This window comes from Chinchilla lanigera, unplaced genomic scaffold (assembly GCF_000276665.1).
Source record: "Chinchilla lanigera isolate Chin_1 unplaced genomic scaffold, ChiLan1.0 scaffold00032, whole genome shotgun sequence".
NCBI classification, from domain to species: Eukaryota; Metazoa; Chordata; class Mammalia; order Rodentia; family Chinchillidae; genus Chinchilla; species Chinchilla lanigera.
In genome coordinates, this window is record NW_004955433.1 from 211,421 (window position 1) to 230,132 (window position 18,712).

An 18,712-nucleotide genomic window follows, 5' to 3' on the forward strand; every position below is an offset into this window, starting at 1 on the left:
CTTGTCCTTGTAGCTCAGGATTGCTTTTGCTATTCTGGGTCTTTTCTGGTTCCAGAGGAATTTAAGGCATGTTTTCTCTCGATCTGTGAGGTATGCTAATGGTAGTTTAATGGGAATTGTATTGAAGTTTTGGGATATGGCCATTTTCACAATGTTGGTTCTTCCTATCCATGAGCAAGGAATATTTTCCTATTTACTGAAATCTTCGATCTCTTTTTTCAGAGTACTGTAGTTTTCATTGAATAGATCTTTTGCTTCTTTTGTTAGATTGATCCCTAAGTATTTCAATTTCTTGGATGTTATTATGAACAGTATGGTTTCCTTAATTTCTCTCTGTCTGTTTGTTGTTTGTGCATAGGAATGGTATTGATTTTTGGGTGTTGACTTTGTATCCAGCTACATGCTGAATTTGTTGATTAATTCAAGGAGTCTTCTTGTGGAGTTTTTGGGGTCTTTCATGTAAAGTATCATGTCACCTGCAAATAGCGATAGTTTTACTTCTTCCTTTCTTATCCTTATTACTTTTATTTCTCTCTCTTGTCTAATTGCTCTGCCTAGTGGTTCCAAAACTATATTGAACAGGAGTGGTGACAGATGACATCCTTGTCTTGTTCCCAATTTTAAAATAAAAGCTTTCAGTTTTTGTCCATTGAGAATGATGTTGGCTGTTGGATTGTCATAGATGGTTTTGATCAGGTTAAGGTAAAGACCATCTATTTCTATTTTCTGTAGAGTTTTTATCATGAATGCATGTTGGACCTTGTCAAAGGCTTTTTCTGCATCTAGTGAGGTGATCATGTGGTTTTTGTCTTTGGCTCCATTGATACGGCGTATAACATTTATAGATTTGCAAATATGGAACCAACCCTGCATTCCTGGAATGAATCTGACTTGGTCATGATGTATGATTTTCTTGATAATTTGCTGCATTCTATTTGCTAGTATTTTATTGAGTATCTTTGCATCTATATTCATTAGGGAGATTGGTCTGTAGTTCTCTTTCTTGGTTGGGTCTTTCTCTGATTTTGGTACCAGTATGAAGCTTGCCTTCAGAATTGAGGTAGGGAGAATTCCTTCCTTTTCAATTTCATTGAATAGTTTGAGGAGGTTTGGTATTAAATCTTCTCTTAATTTCTTGTAAAATTCTGCTGTGAATCCATCAGGGTCTGGGCTTTTCTTTGTCAGTACATTTTTAATTACTTTTTTAATCTCATTAATTGATATTGGGCTGTTCAGGAATTTGATATCTTCTTGACTCAACCTTGGTAATTCATACATATCTAGGAATCTGTCCGTTTCTTCTGAGTTTTCTATCCTATGCGAGTACAGATTTTCAAAGCAGGTATTAAGGATCTTCTGAATTTCTTTGGAATCTGTGGAAATTTCATCCTTTTCATTCCTTATTTTATAAATCTGAGTTCTTTCCTTCCTTTTCTTGATAAGGTTGGCTAGGGCTTTATCAATTTTATTTATTCTTTCAAAGAACCAACTCTTTGACTCATTTATTTTTTGGAGGATTTTCTTTGTCTCAATTGCATTAATTTCTGCCCTAATCTTTATAATCTCCTCCCTTCTTTGGGCTTTGGGCCTGGCTTGTTCTTCTTTTTCTAAAAGTTTAAGATGCATCATTAGGCTACTTATTTGTTCTCTTTCTGTTTCATTATCTATTTTTAAAGTAAAGCTTTACTGGCACATGGAAGGCAATTTGACCACAGGAAATGTAAAAATAGTAGAAATAAAATACATTAATCTGGGATTCCAAGCCATATGTCACAAAGTGTTGTCACCACTTTGCACAGGAAATCTAACTTTTACTAACTCTGTACTGCACTGTGTTATTATAAGGGATGTGTTGAAAATTAAATAAGGGCATGTAGAGCCAGGCATACCTGTAAACCCAGCTACTTGGGAGTCTGATGCAGAAGGATCCTAGTTCAAGGCCATCCTGAACAAAGTAGGAAAACTTTGTCTCAAAAGAAATAAATCTAAAGAGCTGTGGACATGGATCAGTGGCAGAGCACCTTTCTACAATGCCCAAGGACCTAGGTTCAGTCCTCATTACTGATAGTTAAAAATAATTATACAGCTAGTATAGTTCATTGAAAAGAAATGTTTGTGTTAATATTGTTTGGACAATATTTCATGCCTATTTCTTGTATTCTGAAAAACTATTATGAGTATAATAATATGCAATGTATTAATTATTGTTACTCTTCTACTAGCCTGGTTTGAAACTGTTTTATTGTTATTTTTGTATTTTTCTCTTTAAAAAAATAGAATAAAGAATATATTTGATAAGTCTCTATGAACTGAACGTGCCATATGTAAATAAAGGAAGTATTAGGCCTGAGCTGATTTGGTTGTCATCAACTGGCAGCAAAAGTCCTGTGTATCCATGAATGAGAATTACTAGTGAACAAGAGGGAATTGGCAATCCTCCCAACAGAAAGTGAGAAGCTTCATGTGCCAGCATTGCAGTGTGCATGAGTACATCCTTCCTGTCTCCCTAAGGGTGACAGATGCAGGAAACAGTGTTGCAATCCAGTGTGACCATCTGTGACAGAGGTGAACCCAGACCATTAGTACAGTCTGCAGGGCTCCTTCAGCTTGGCACTAGCAAAGTCTCTCCATAGACCTGGCTCTTAGTGCTGATCTTGACAATGAGGCATGCCAAAATTCTTCACTTAACTGAACTAGTCAGTCATTAGAACTTTCTTCTAGCAATCTAGCTTTAGCAAAGAATCTACTAAATTATTTCAACAATAATCCTCAGTGTTTGGTGGTGTATTAGTCACTTTCCTGTAGCTGGGACAAAATATCCATACTCAGAATTTAAAGACAGAGATGTTTCTTTGGCTCACAGTTTTCAGGGGGCTCAGTCCATAGTTAGCTGACTCCAAGGCACAGGTGGCATCGTGGAAGAGCACAGCAGAAAAAAGCTGCTCACAGTATGGCAGCCAGGAATCAGAAAGAGAAGAGAGCAGCCCAGATGGGAGATGCACCTTCCAAAGACACAGCCCCAGAACCTCTTCCAAGAAGCCCCACCCCCAACAGCACATTGGGGTATAAAATCTTTAGGTAGATCAATTCAAGGTAAGACTCTCGTGTTCCAATCACATTCCTAAATCCCCCCACTCTGACTGTATGAGGCTTTCAGGAGATATACTAGTTCTAAAGCACAACACTCAATATCTGACCACCTTTGATATCTGATTCCACTTCTTATCCTCCACCATCCCCAGATAGTGTCTAATTTCTCTGGCCTATCTTCAGCACGAATCTTATCAAGTGGGTTTAGGCAGAATCCCCATTACCCCTGATATTTTCTGTTAATTGTTTTCCATCCACTGACCCCACCCTGCTCCTTGACTATAAGTTCCTTTGTGCTCATGCTGCAGTCAGAGTGGAGCTCAAACTCTCCCTCACTTCAGGACCTTGTTACCACAGTTCATGTATCTATTAATGTGATCTTAGAATAAAGTTTAGCTTGCTGCACTTTAATAAGTATTGTTGAATATTTTTTTCCTTAACAACAGGAACCAGATTGACAGGAAGGGAACATTACATATGATGTTCTTCTTGAGAGTCCTAATTAACTTTAGGTTGATGTTCTAGATGTTTATAGAGAGTAGAAGATATGAAGTAGGCAAAGACCACATAGTGAAATGCTAGTCTGTCCCCTAATGTTTTTAAATATTTTCTTTTTTCTTCTCTCTTTTACTTTAAAGACAGGGTTTTGCTAAATTACTAAGTTGCCCAGTAATTTGCTAAATTACTAAGTTGGCTCAAACTTGAGTTTCTCCTGTTTCAGCATTTCAGAGTGCTGGGATTATGGTTGCATATCACTATAACTGAACTTAAAGTTATTCTTGAAGATAAGGCAATTAAAGAATCTCAAAGGGAAGCAATACCTGACTTAATCTGGTCAGAAAGAGGGAAGCAACACCTGAGAATTCTAAAAGTTCAGATTTAGGGTGAGTGGAATGGTTGTGATCCAATCTGTGTCTGTACAGCAGTAAGTCACATTCTTAAATTTTAAAGTAATATATTCACTCACATACTTTAAATCCCTGACCTCCATTTCATCTTCACTTGATGGCATTCTCTAATAAGTGGCTTCATTCAGTTTCTGGAATGTTTTGTGTTTTTCCATTTCAAAATATTTAGTTCATGCAGTCCTTATCTTCATCTAAATTGCTTCCACTCTTATTTGAAGCTTCAGTCAGGTCTTCCATTTAGGGATCCCTCTTCCTCAATGATATCTTTGCATATCAATCATGAAACTGAAGGGTAGGATTTAAATTTGCAATTAATGAAATTACAATACAGTCACAGGATGAAAAAATAAATAATTCAGGAGAAATGATGAGGGTTTAGGCAGAGACCAGAGTGCTGTATCAAAAAGGTATATTTAATAGGCACTGGGAAGGCAGAATGCTACCACCATAAAACAGGTAAGTGAAATCAACCTGGGTGAGGTTTTGTGTGAGGTGTTGCTGGTGAAGGGGATGTCCATCCAGATAGAGAATGTGACAAAAGCATGTTTGGGTGTAAAGGACGATGAGACAGGGTTAGGGCTATTGGAGATGGGATACCTGGGAGGGCTCTCGTCCATACATCTGGTAGGAGTTGGCACAAATGTCTAGCTCATAAGAGAGATCTGGAACTAGTGAGAGGAACTTCAAAGATTCATGTGGAAAATATCTCCTGAAGAGAAAGCCAAAACCCAATTACAGAGAATACACTGTCCCAACATGATTCCAAAAGAAAGAAAAAAAGCCTAAAAAATGAATTGGGCAAGGAAAAACAAAGGAAGAGAGACAGTTACAAAAGCCAAAGACAGAAGTTTCTAGATGCCGACTATGACAGCACTAAATGCCTAAGAGGCTGAAAGTAGCCAATAGAAACTGGCAATGAATAGATACACAGTGACACCGGGTAGATGCTCAATGACTTCGAAAAAGAAACTGAAGAATCAACAAGAGAGTTTAAGAAATAAAGTTATTAAAAACCTGACAGGCTAGAGCCATTGCTCAGCAGCAGAGCTTGCCCACAGACAAGGCCCTGGATTGGATCCCCAGTACAGACAATAATGACTAAGATGGTGAAAATTAAGAACAGACAAAAATTATTGTATGAATTCAATGTAATGGTAATCTTTATAAGGGATCATGACTAGGTAAGAGCTCCTGGAGAAACCCTCTGGGATACTGTGAATGCTTTCTTAAAAAATCTGGGTAGCAGATATACAGGTATGTTCACATTGTAAATACAGATCAAGCTGTCTACTTAGACTTTCTGTACTTTTTTCTACACACATTTTGATCAGATTTTATTTCAGCAAAAGACCTCATTGGGTATTCATATATAGTTCGGTGAACTCTGAACACTTAACCTTTCAGTCTATAATGCAGGGACAAATGTTATACCCACTACTGTATTATCTGATTCTCCAGGTTAATTATAAATGTCCTAGACAATATTTTTTGCACAAGCAAAGATGATGTAACTTTTAAAATTTTTCCTTCACTTTATTAATCATTAGCTATAGATAAAATCCAATAGGCCTATCTTTTCAAACTTCAGCACAAGAGAATGTAATATCCCCTGAGCCTCCTGATAAGATCCAAGGCTGGTTCAAAGTCTAGGTCATCAGTTGGGTTGGAAAAATGTTCAAAGACTCAGAACAAACAAGGTGGAATTGTTCTACCTGGGGAATAAACAGAAACATTCTTCCTTCTGAAGGTGATCAAAATAGTTGATGTTTCTATAAAATAATGACTATGAGAAGGAAATGATATTCTTTTAAAGACCATTTAATCTATAAATGTAACCTGAGACCTAATTCATTGCAACTACCATCTTGGCACTTGAAGGTACATTTTCTTTATTCCTTTGAAAATATTATCATTTTGCAATAAACTCTACCAATACACTAGATGAATGACTAAGGATCTTGTCTGAAATATTTTGTAATAGACACAAATTACTGAGAGGCATGTGTCACTTGTTCTTCACGGTGTTCATATGGCTTCCTGGAGACATCTGTGATGCTGCAATTCAAATTACTGATTCACTACACAGGAATACCAGACCTTCTCATGGCTTCTATCTCTGCAGTTAGATCATGAGGCTTTTCCCCTCTGTTTATACTGTGCTACAGCATCCCATACATTTGGAATTGTTCCAATATATGCAAGATATTGTGCCTCTGAACAGTCTACTGTGTTTGTGAAGCTTGTTTTCCACCAGCTTTATGTGGCATCATGTACTGGTTACTCTTCCAAATTACTGCTATTATTCCACCACTATTAGAAGTAACACCACTTTCAGTCAGAAGATGGCACACTGTTAACAGCTGTGATAACTATGGCAAGAGGCCTGAAGTGCATTTTTCTATATAGGGCACTGATTAAGCCTTGTTCATGCCAATGGATTCTAAAATAGTTATAATCTTTTGGTATACATTAAATCATGTCTTAGTCACTTTCCTTATTACTGTGATAACATACTTCAGCTCATATTTAGCTGGCTCCAGAACAGAAGTGATGTGTGGGAAGGGCCTGTTGCAAAGGAAAGCTGCTTATGTCATTTTAGCCAGGAAGCCAAGAATGCAGGGAGGAACTGGGGAGGGAGATACATCCTGCTGTTTCATGTCCCCAGTGGTTAGCCCCTTCCAAGTAGGTCCCACCTCCTAACATCACATTTAGCTATAGCACCCCCATGGTTCAATTCTCTCCCAAAAGACTCCTTTATGAGTATATAAGTCTCTTGGAGTACATTTAGATATAATCCATAACAGATGGTAAACATCAGTCTTCATTGGAAAGTGAATGTCACACCTCCTTCTCTACAGTACTTCATTGTACTACTGTTCACTATCTGATGAGAAGCATCCTAAAGTCAACCATTAGTCACAAAAAGAACACAGAGGCCAGTTGAGACCAGTCAAATACCTAGATCCAGGAGTCAGGCAAGATGATGGCTCAATCTCTAGACCACATTTGGGCAAAGAGGGATGTTTCTTTGCACCTCCTCTCAGTTTATTTCCTCTTCTGAGGAGAGTGCTGCCTTTTCTGAGCTGTGCGTTCTGTTTGTCACAGAGGTGTCCCATTGACTTGCCTCTCAAATGCATCCTATGACTATACTCCAGTTAGATCTCTTTTGCAAAAAAGCAAAGAAATGGTTGGAGGTATCCTATGTGAAAGCTTTCTTTGCTTTATGAGATAATTCTGACTTATGTTCTCCATCCAAATTAGATTCAGGTGTGATGACACTCATGCACAAAAATGGCATCCCCTAGTTTTAACAATTTCCCATCTCCTGAATCACTTCCTGACCAGGACAACTGTAGTGCTCCAAACTCAGATGGGAAAAGACCTACTCCACCTTACTCAAGGTCCTCAATGAATGCTATAGCCTCACTGATATATGTGTGCTCTTTTCAGGAGATACTGGGTGAATTCAGACCTGTTAGAGCTCAAAAATCTTTTGTTTTGCAGTATCTAAGCCAAACATGATTTGCATAGTTTTTTTCAGACAATGATCTGAGGACACCACACAAAACAGCAGGACTCTGGCCTTTGCAACCTCAAATTTGCAAACATGAAAGATTGCTTCAAAAAGAGAACCCCAGAATGGTGGTGATCTTGGGAATTAATTCCCTGGAATTGGGTTCAGAGAGCTCATGAATCTAGGTTCTGGATCTCTAAAGCCCAGAGAGAAAGAAGTCTGGCTATGACTCCAGCTGGTGGCAGACCCTGGCATCATCCACATAATGCTGGTTTTAGGCAGATGCAGAATGGAAGAGTTGTGGGGTCAGGAAGGCTTCCACCCAGATTTCATAAGAAGGCCTGGGAGTCCAGACAGTGTGCCCATGAGAGAGCAGTGTATGAAGCTGTGAGTGTGAAGCCAAAGGTACAATGGAGAGCCCAGAAATTTGGAGATGCCAGGAACGTGGGTCATCTCCTGAAAACTGCAAGGAGGAAGCAAAGCCAGCCCCAGAAAAAAGCCATGGGATCTACAACTACCAAAAGTGCCCTAGGGGTAGATCCATCTAACACTTTTGAGTTCATAACTTGCCACAGATTTCTGGGGATGCTGGAAGTAGAACTGCAGGATTTAATGTTTACCTTGCTTAATTTTGGTCTTTCTTTGTTCCCAGCTCTGGGTATCCCCTTGTATGTAACTTTTGGAATGGAAATGTCTATCTTATGCCATTGAGTGCTAGAAGTCTTTAACTTCTTTTCATTCATACAGAGGCTCACAGCTAAGAGTTTGCCTTAAATCTCAGAGGAGACTTTGGACTTGGACTTTTCAGCAATGGTGAAACTGTTAAGGCTTTGGCAATCCTTGGAGATGAATTAAATACCTTTTGCATAAAAGGATGTGCATGAGTCTTTTGGGGGCCAAGGATGGAATGTTATGGCTTGTGTATAGATGTTCCCCCAAAGCCTCTTGCAGTCAGAGATGGGGCTTTTTAAGAGGTAGTTGGATCTAGTGTGTGATGCTGGGCTTAGGGTGTGTGATTACTAAATCAAAGCACCGATTGGTTTGGCACCACCCTAATCCCAGTAGCTTAGATAGAATATAAAAGGGGCAGAAATAAGCTGCTAAGATTGATTGGATTTGCTGCTTGTTGCTTTCTGCCTTCCCTCCTTTGCCATTTCTCTCTGAATTGTCACTCGGCCTTGGAGCCAGCCAGTTATGGATTGAAATATGTACTAACTGTGAGCCAAATAAGCCTTTCTTCCTTTAACTTTGGGTGTCAGGTGTTTTATCTCAACAATGAGAAAAGTAACTAAAACATAATAGACACAAACAACTGAGAATCGTGTACCACTTATCCCTCACAATTTTAAGATATGGCTTCCTGAGACATCTTTAATGCTGTGAAACAGATTACCAATACACTAAGCAGAAAGTCAAGATCTTCTTGTTCCTTCTATCTATGGAGTAATATCATACTCAGAATAAGAGGTAGGAACAGAATAAGAGCCCCACTGTGGAGGAGAAAGTTTATGGTCATACTATGACAGATCTTTACTTCTAAGACCAGATCATGAACAGATCCTTATGTCATGAATGGCTAAATCCTCTCCAAAGACAAATTTCTCATCTAATCAGTTCCAGATATAGGAGGAAGTTGCAAAAGATGTCTTTGGGACCCCAAACTCCCATTCATGACTTACTAAACTTGCTACATATGTTCTTTTTTAAATAATCAGGATAGAGTAGAAGAAGAAAGATGGAAAAAGGAAGCTTAGAATGAACAAGAATGAGAGGTAAAAAGCATGTGGAGCATTTTGCTGCATAATGGGGTTATTGAATGTTGCTCATTGGCTCCATTCCCAATGAAACTAAGCTAGTTGATAAGTGTCAGGTCTGGCAGATGGGCCACTGGAAGAGAGACTTCTCTAACATCAGGCATTCCTCTAGGTCACCTTGCCCTAAATGTGGCAAAGTGGGACACTGAAGACCTTACTGTTCTAAAGATCAAAGGATTCCTAGTCCAGAGCCCCAGATATCCATGGAATGAGGAGGACTAGGGCTCTAGTTGGCTCCTAGCTTGATCATCATCCTCAGTGAGATGAAGTCTCAGGTATCATTGGCTCTTGCAGATATGATCATAAGCTTCCTCCTCCACTGTGGAGCCCTCATTCTGTTCCTACCTCCTCTTCTGAGTGGTTCGTTTCCAGTTTTTGCTGGGTCATGGGCATTAATGGGCTTCAGTGAACAAACACTTTACTTCCTCTGTGTTGTTCCTCTATGTTATCTCTGCTTTCTTCCTCTATGCTGTTTATGAAATAATATTTTCCTTATCACCTTCTTGCTAATGGCTGACTGTTCAAGTGCTTTTTTCAGCCAGTTAAGCCTAGGAAAGCAATTAAAGAATTATTTAAAAAGATGGGTGCTCAAATTATCTTTGTCTCACCTAGCGACCCAGGTTACCTGTCCCCACAGTGCTGATAATGACTCTGTCTTCATTCATCTTTCTTTTCAACTCAGGCATGGGCTACTCATGGGCTTTTACTGACACCACCCTGACAGTGGTGAAGCTAAAAAATCTTGATACCATTTCACATCACAAACACTATTTTCTTTGGCCTGAAACTTTACTAAATAATTTCCTTCATTATGGCTTTTAGTGCCTGTTTTAGTTACTTTTGTCATTGCTGAGACAAAATACCTGGCACCCAAAGTTAAGGGAGGAAAGGTTTATTTAACTCAGAGTTTGCAGAGGTTTCAGTCTATAATCAGCTGGCTCCAAGGCTGAGTGGCACATGGCAGAGGGGCAACAGTTCATGGCAGTGGAAGATAATAAAAGCAAACAAAAGAGAGAGAGAAGACAAACCTCTTCCCATCCCTTATGTTGTATTCAGTCTACCTGCCCTAGGATGAGTGTAGCACTCACACCCTTAATCCCAGCATTGGACCACGAATCAATCACCAACTCTAGATTCAGCCACTTCTGAAACACTCCACCCCATGACTGCATGAGGTTTTGGGGGGACATAAACCATAACAATGTCTTATCAGTCACCTTATAACACCCCAATTTTAGCTTCTAAGCAGCTGAATCGTTATTTCCATTTAGTATAAAATCTCTGTGGTATAAATGAAGAAGTTATATTTATACATCCAGTAGTCTGTAATAACTACTATCTGCTGGACCAAATTCCTTCAAATACCCAATGGTTTGCACTCCTGGACCTTAAGGATGTTCCTTTTGCACCCCAGTAACCTCTGAGTGTCACTGTGTTTGACTTTGGTGGTGCAAAGGATGAAACATTACTCAGAAACAAGACTTTGTTCAACTGCTCATCAGAGCCTCAGGAAAAGACTGTCTGACACTTCCATGGCTATTTATAATTCAAGGATATGAGAAAAAGGAAGTAGCAAACATTTCTGCAGGAGTGTTGGCCAAGGGACAGGGAGAAAGCAGAATAGTTTGTTAGATGACATACGCCCATCTAGTCTAGGCAATGTTATTGGAGGCTGTGGTAATTCACAGGCCAAAGCAAACACTTCTGAAAATAACTGCTTTTAATTCTGCACCCTGTTGCCTTACATATCTCTCTAAATTTAACTCATGCATTCCAGGAGTCCTAAACTGTTGTCCAGAAAGTCCCTTCCTCTTTGGCATTCACTTCAAGCATTCCTTTGGTCAGAGTCTCCCCACAACTGAGCCCCAGACTCTTTTTGCCTTTGAATGGACTGATGAGCTGGTATGAATCACTCCTTATGGTATGCCTTAACTTCAGGTCATTGAGCTCTTTTAACAGAGTATGTACAGACCATCAAGCAATAGGAAGCAATTTTATGCTTTCTTAGGCTTCGCTGGCTAAGGTCACTTATGGATCCTTGGTATGGCCTATTGTCTAAAACCCTATATGAGTCCATAAAAGGAAATAATAATCAAATTCTTCTTTCCTGGGAATAAGAACAAAGACATTATAAACTAAGGGACTCTTTCCTCAAGGACCCTATTTTGGGACTGCCATAGCTGAGCACCAAGTGCGGCTCTAGGGGTCATTACCTAGTCCCAAGGGCCCATGGAAATACCTATATGTTGTGTATCAAAGCAGCTAGACACAGTAACCCAGGGTTGGCCAGAATGTATGAGAGAAATGGCCACTTCTATTCTTTAAGTAGAGAAATCTCTTAAGATCAGTATAAGATCTCCCCTGTCTGTTTACATTCCTTATCATGTGACTTCCTTGTTAAAGGATCTCATTTCTAGCAGACACTATCAAGTTTTATTATTTGATAATACTAGTGTCTTTCCATGGACATTCTATATTCAGTTCTGCTACTTTGCTTCCTAGTGCTGAGCTCAACCCATTTGACAAAGAAGAAAATAATCCTGAGATACTCCATAATTGTTTTGGTACTGTTAATCTTACTTGTGTCCAACCAACCAGATCTACAAGTTCAGTCCCCTGATAACTCAGATGCAATCTGGTTTACTTGTGGCAGCTCCTGTGTAATAAGTGGCAAACCAATTTTAGCCAGTTGCCTCCTTGCCAAGGGTTTAAATATTTTCTAGCTTTTGTTGGTATAAAGTGGTACCTTGGTTCATGAACTTAATTTGTTCTACTATTTTGGAAAAGATGGCCACATTGTGTTTGTGTGGGAAAGATGGCTGTGGTCATGTTTGTCACCTGATGCAATTTGCAAACAAAATTTTGCTAAATGCTTCTGTTTGCAAACCAAATTGTTTGCAAACAAAAGCATTTGTGAACTGAGGTACCACTGTATTTACAGGATGGATAGAAACTTTCCTAAATAAGTGTAAAAAGGCTACAGAAGAGTCTAAAGCATTTCTCTAGGAGATTGTTCTGAGACTTGAACTTCCTAAATCCCCTCAAAATGATACTGGTCTGCCCTTCAATTCTCAAGTACACAACTGGTATCTAAATTTCTGGGAATTACATATTATCTCCATTGTTCTTGGAGCCCTCAGTACTCAGCAAGGTAGAATAGGCTAAGTAAACATTAAAACTTTACATGAAAAGATTATGTATGTTGCAAAACTCACCTTTCGTGGAATATAATTCTAACAATAGTACCATTGAAAACACATGTAGGCCCTAATGTCACCTTGGACCTCAGCCTAATTGAAGCATTACACAGCTGACCTTTCTTATATACTGACCTCCTACTAGATGTAGAGGCTCAATCCTTAGGCCAATGTGCATGTAACAGTAAGTATTTTCCTACAGGCAATATGAGAATAGGGATTATGGTATTGTCAGAGACCTTCCAAGGCCTCACAGGTCTCTATTCACCTGGAACATTAGTTCTCATTAAAACATGCAGGGAGATCCACGAGGTCAACAATAAACTGCTTTTTGGAAAGGCCCTTTCTCAGCACTTCCCTCTTCTCTAACAGAAATCAAGGTTCCCAGAATTTCCAGCTGTATCAATCATTCCTGAGTCAATCTTGGAAAGGAGAAACCCTGAAGGGACCCCATTCTCCTGAGAAAGCCAGTGATTGGAAAATTTGAAATACCTGTTCAAGTATACTTCATTAAATAAAAGCTACACCATCCCCATCTACACTACCTTCCTGCAGAGGGCTGCATGCACCTTGGTTATTCTTCTCTTAATTGAAATCTTTATTGTAATTACCCTTCTGCACATCTTTGCTTCTAGGGAATGCAGGCTCACCTGCTGGTGCTTATACTAAGTTCTCTAACTACAAATCTGATTATGTGTAGTCCAGTCGACATTACCTTTGTCTAACTGTGTTTCAATCTCCTGCTTAAAATGGGCTTTTAGTTCCTAACATGCCACACTAAGGAATCTAATTGCTTTCTCATTTGGGCTCAGCAATATGCTCAGGATGTGGAATATAATACATGCTGGGTATGTGGGCCTTCCTCACCTATAGCACATCAGGGTTGTCGTGGTGGGTCTCACCACCTCAGGGTAATGACTAGAACAAATAATAATATTGTATATATGAGAAACAAGAAATGTCTATGATATTATGTATATGAGTCTAAGATTTTATGTATATATTATGTATATGTACATAAGACTATTATGTATAGTCTTTGTATTATGTATGTTCTCACTCAGATGTATCCCAGTGGCCCATAAATTCTAACTTGGATAATATGGGACATGAGAAAAATCTTTTAAATGATGAAACTGATATCATTCTTTGCAGATATGCTAGATCTCTTCTTTTAAAAGCCCAATCTTTCCTGTAGTGAGACAATAATCATCACTACCAGGACAGATATTTTCAAATATGGGATGACTATGTATGGCTTACTTCCATTATGGGATGCCTTTGTCAGATGGCTCATCTTTGCTGGGAACAATGTAATCATTCCAAGTATGCCTGATCCAATACTATCAAATACTTGGGCTGGACTCCCTCCAAGAAATGTCAGCATATTGTCTCTTACAAGCGGAGAATTGGTTTACTACTGATTAATTTCCAAGGCCTAGAATACATTGGGCTGCACTAAATAGCACCCAGTGGCTTTGCTGGACTAATCTATGGCCCTAGCTGCCTCCTTGCTAGATTGCAGTGCACCTTGGGTCATCCTTCAACGCAAGGCTGATGGATTAAACTCTTGGTTATGCCATGGCCCACATGGCTCTTGAAGTTTCTGGGGGCAGGAGGGAGAAGAAGAGCAGTGAAAGCATAGAGAAAGAAAGATAAGAGACAGAAAGCTGAGGTCAGGTGGAGCCCTCTGTCTGGATGGAAAAAAGGAACTGCTCAACCACAGTAGTGCATTTATTTATATATTTGGCGGTTAGTGCTCTGTGATACTCTTTCAGCCTAGCAACCCATTGCTTGGATTGTCTCGAAGCTTGGTGTTCACTGGACTGAAGCAGCTTGTCCACATGGCTTGCCTTGAGAGTGCTTTGTTCTCAGAGCAGATACACATGTGATCAATTTCCAGCTTCAGCAGCTCCCAACATGGTTGCCCTACCAACCTTCCTGTGTTCCATAGTGTAGTCCACTGGTATGATCATCTTGCCTCTACTTATAGTCCCTCCATGGAACTAGAGCATGGCATGTGGCATACAGAATCTCTACTCAATAAATTCAGAAAGCCCTTAATGACATTGCCCAAGGAATCTCTTTGTTAAATACTGAAGTCTAACTTATGAGAAAAGTGTTACTGCAAAATCAGATGGCACTCAACATTTTAACTGTAGCACAAGGAGGGACATGTTCAGTTATCAAAGTTGAATGCTGTGCATACCTGCAACTATGCCAATATCTCTTCCACTTTGCAAGACTTACAGCAAGTCCAGGCTATGTTGCATCACAATTCTAGCCCTGGGGAAATGATATGGGAGTGGCTGTCTGAATCAGCTTGGTGGACAATGTTCATAACCATCAAAATTTTTGTTCTTATAATACTGCATCTGGACCATGTATAAGAAATTGTCCCCTAAACTTTATCGTTTCCTTTTGATACGCTTCTCTCTTTCCAAATGGTACTGCATCCTCCTGATCTGTCTAGTTATACAGGACTCTGTGACCCATCCTCCAGGCCTGAAAGTCAGCAAGAGCGGGGACACTAACTCCCTCCCCTCTGCGCCTCCTCTGAGCACAAAGTAAACGGGAAAACAGAGCACCCAATGCTCTAAATGATTTTAAGGTCTGTAGTGAGTTGATAACTGGTGATCAACTTATAACCCCCAGATGAACTGAGTAAGCATGGTGCTGGGTGTGGGAGGTCCACCTGGGGATTGTTGCCAGCAGCATAAGAAGCAGAACTGGAGAAGGAAAAGTTATGGCTGTTGGGAGTGGAGAAAGTTTGCTGGAGCTGGTGGAAGCTGTTGGTTGTTTTGGAGGAGCTCGTCGTGCTGGCTTTCCTGATGAACTTGGCTGTTTTCATCCTCTGAGGAGCTCAGGACCTCATTGGCACTAAGAATGGCTTTGCTTCACTTTGGGGGAGCTCTGGTCCTCACTTTGAGCATTGCTTCCTGGCTCTGGAGGGGAAGATGGTGCACTGCCAGTTTCGTGGAGAGGCTTGCTGTGTTGGCTTCCCTGTTGGAGACTCAGCCATCTTGATCACTGGAGGAGCTCAGGAACTCACTGTTGCTGAGGGTGGCTGTGGTACTTTTCGGGGGAGCTCTGGTTGTTCTGACCGTCGCTTCCTGGCTGCAGTGCAGATTCCTCAGCCTGCCAGCACAGATCCTTCATTCTGCTGGCACAGACTTCCTAGATTCCACCACTGACCTTTGGGCCTTCACAGCAGATCTGTGAAACAGCGCTGCATAAGATATTGTTATGGGCTCTGAACCTCCAGGTGGACTCACGGGAGGCATTGTTATTTTTTATTTTTTATTTTTTTTGGTTTTTCTCCGGTACCGGGAACCGAACTCACGACCTTGCGCTTGCCAGGCAGGCGCTTTTGCCGCTGAGCTAAATCCCCAGCCCTTTTTTTTTTTTTTTTTGGTTTGGGAGGCATTGTTTAGAGCTCTAGGTCTTAAACTGGACTGATGCAGGACATTATCACAGGATCCAGGCCCTCAGTGGATTCTTGATCTATAGTGTGTGAACAGATTTCCTGCACACTCTGCTATATCATTCTTTGGGTGACTATTATATATAATTTTACAAACTATGTGTCCTATATTATATTGTTCCCCTTGCAAAGTAAGCCTCAAACCAACACAAGGTCTCAACCTTTTAGGGTGAAAACGTTACAAAGTTAGACATTAGCAGCCCTGGAGACAGGTAACTGGGACTAAGTGAAAAGCAAAGAAGACATAATTTTCTTTTCATTTTCTTAATCATTAGCTATAGAAAAAAATGCAACTACCCTATACGTCAAACTTTATCCCAAGAATATGTAACCTGCTCTAAGGGTACTAATAAAGTCTAGGAAGCTTGGCTGGGGATGTAGCTCAGTGGCACAGTGCCTGCCTGGCAAGTGTGAGGTCATGAGTTTGATTCCCCTACCAAAAAAAAGGGGGGGGCCTAGGAACCAGACCATCAGTGAAGAACTGAAACAGACTTCAAGGGCTCAGAACAAACTAAGCAGAAACATTCCACCCTGGGAATAAACAGAAACCCTTCTCCCTCTTAAATTGGTCAAATGAACCCATTTTCCTGGAAAAAGAATAATGGAGGAAGAAAATGATGTTCCTTGAAAGATCCACTTTCTTTATTTATACAATAATTTTTTAATTTCAAAAATTAAAAAAGACTGAAAAGACAAGAATTTCTGGGGTTATTTTTTGTGTCATCTGGTGACTCTTGTGGACTCTTTCTAAGAATAGTGTTTTTAAACACAAAATACGTAAGATTAAAAAAGAAACCAATTAGTTGAAATACAGTGATCAAACTAGTTTTTAAACAAATTACATATGGTAATGCATACTTTTTATTAACACATTAAATACCTGATCCGGCAATATGTCTAACACCACAACTCAAGGTAGTGCATGAGTAAAGAATATCTTGAGACATCTGAAAATGTTGTAATATGATACAAAAATATCTTGGATTTTAACCATGACAGTCACAGATCCTGCTGACACCTTATGGGTTGTTGGCTATGGGAGAAACGGTGTTTGAAGATGTAATTGCCTTCCCCTCCAAGCTCACAGACGCTATGAATACTCTTAATGACACTCAAGAAGCACTGAACAGGTTCTACGGATCCTCACAGGGTCTAGCGCTGAAAGACCTGCCGATCCCTGTAGCCCACACAAGTTCATAGAAGCCCTAACCCCAGCCTTAAACTGAGAGCTCTACTACATTTAGAAGAAAAACAAGTTTTCGTGTGTTTCTAGGATGCACAGTGATTACATTCATCTTGGGGAATTGATGCATATATCATCATACCTTTATCAACTTACCTCCATTCTGAGATCTCTTTTCCTTCTCCACAAAATCAGTTTCCCACCATCTTTTATTTTGCTCGTTATATTTTGAGTTTTTCATACAGTGTAAGAGAAATCACGCGCTATTTAATCTGTGTCTGATTTACTTTACCCGGTGTTATGATCTCAAGATCTGTTCATCTGCCAACAAATGACTGCAATTTACCCTAGAAGGACTCAAGCACTTGTTTCAGTGTCACCTGGGACCTAAGCACTGCGACTCCCGCCGGGGCTTCGCGTCGTCAGGCTCGCGAGCGCGTCTCCGTCCCCGGAACCCACGGCCGCCGCAGCCTCCGCCCCGCGCCCAGGCAGTGCAGGCGCCCCGTCCGAAACCTCCTCGTGCATGGAGAGCCCGGTCAGCGTCCGCGGGTCGTGGGGGAACTCGGCCTGTGGCAGACGTTAGTCCCGCGTCTGCTCCCGCTTCCTTTCCGTATCTACAAAACGGGGAGCTTGGGGCTTTTACCGCAGCGCCCCTGACGGTCGCGCCCGGCTCCGGCTGTGGGCGGTGTACTGCCCTTGCGCGCCGGGCGCCGACTCACACAGCTGAGCCCGGGCCCGACTGGGCGGGGCCGCCACCAGCTCCGCAGCGTGGGTCACCCGAGCCCCGCCGCGCCTGGCCAAGCGGAGCCCGCACGGCCTTCGCCCGACTGGCGCGGCCCCCGCCCCATGGGGCCGAGACCCCGCCCCTCACCGCTCCGCCCCTGGGGCCGAGGCCACGCCCCCGCTTCGGCCCCACCCCTGTCCCCAGCCATCCGCGCGGCGTCGCCAGGACCGGTTCCGCTGCGCTGTGTCCCGGGCCCCCCGAGCCACCCGCCGGAGGGAAGGAGCGCGGGCTCCCACACTGAGGCGGGAGGAGCGAGAAGAAGGCAGCGGGAAGGAGCGGGGGGCTCAGGCTGCCGCAGGACGGGGGCCGCCGCGGGGAGCCCGAGTCCGGGGAGCAAAGGGCAGCAGACGCGGCGCGGTACGTTCCGCGGGGCGGCGCGCTGCGCGCTCTGCCCGACAGGGTGAGCAGGGCCGGAGCCAGCGGCTTCTCGAGCCCGGCGCGCGGCGGTTCCGGGTCGGGGCGCGTCGGCACCGCGCGGTGGGGCGCGGGAGGTTCCAGACGTTACTGTGTTCACGGGATGGACAAATCTTTTCTTTTTGTTATCCGGAATATAAAATTGTCCAGTGGCTGGCGTTATTCAGCCCCTTTCTGTAATTGTTCTGTGAATAGTGGAGTTTTAGTAATTATCTTTTAAAATTAACCAGTTTGTTGCAATATATTTAAAAGAATGCAATATATATGCAAAAGTTCAAACAGTACAGAAAAATATAACATCAAAATGAGGCAGTAAAGTCTGTC

General features: G+C 41.5%; 1 protein-coding gene across 21 annotated transcripts in view; it reads left to right on the plus strand.

Annotated features, from left to right (window-relative positions):
• Window positions 1–18,712, plus strand: part of LOC102006600 (ATP-binding cassette sub-family G member 2-like) — a 150,829-nt gene that overhangs the window by 85,811 nt on the left and 46,306 nt on the right. Inside the window, exon 1 of one of the 21 annotated variants that reach the window (XM_013516162.1) lies at window positions 18,102–18,374. The exons of 19 other annotated variants lie outside the window; for them this stretch is intronic. The gene's annotated coding sequence lies outside the window, so the exon portion shown is untranslated. Of the gene's footprint in view, window positions 1–18,101; window positions 18,375–18,712 lie in introns of those variants that run through there. One more of the 21 variants, XM_013516161.1, reaches the window with a different exon arrangement.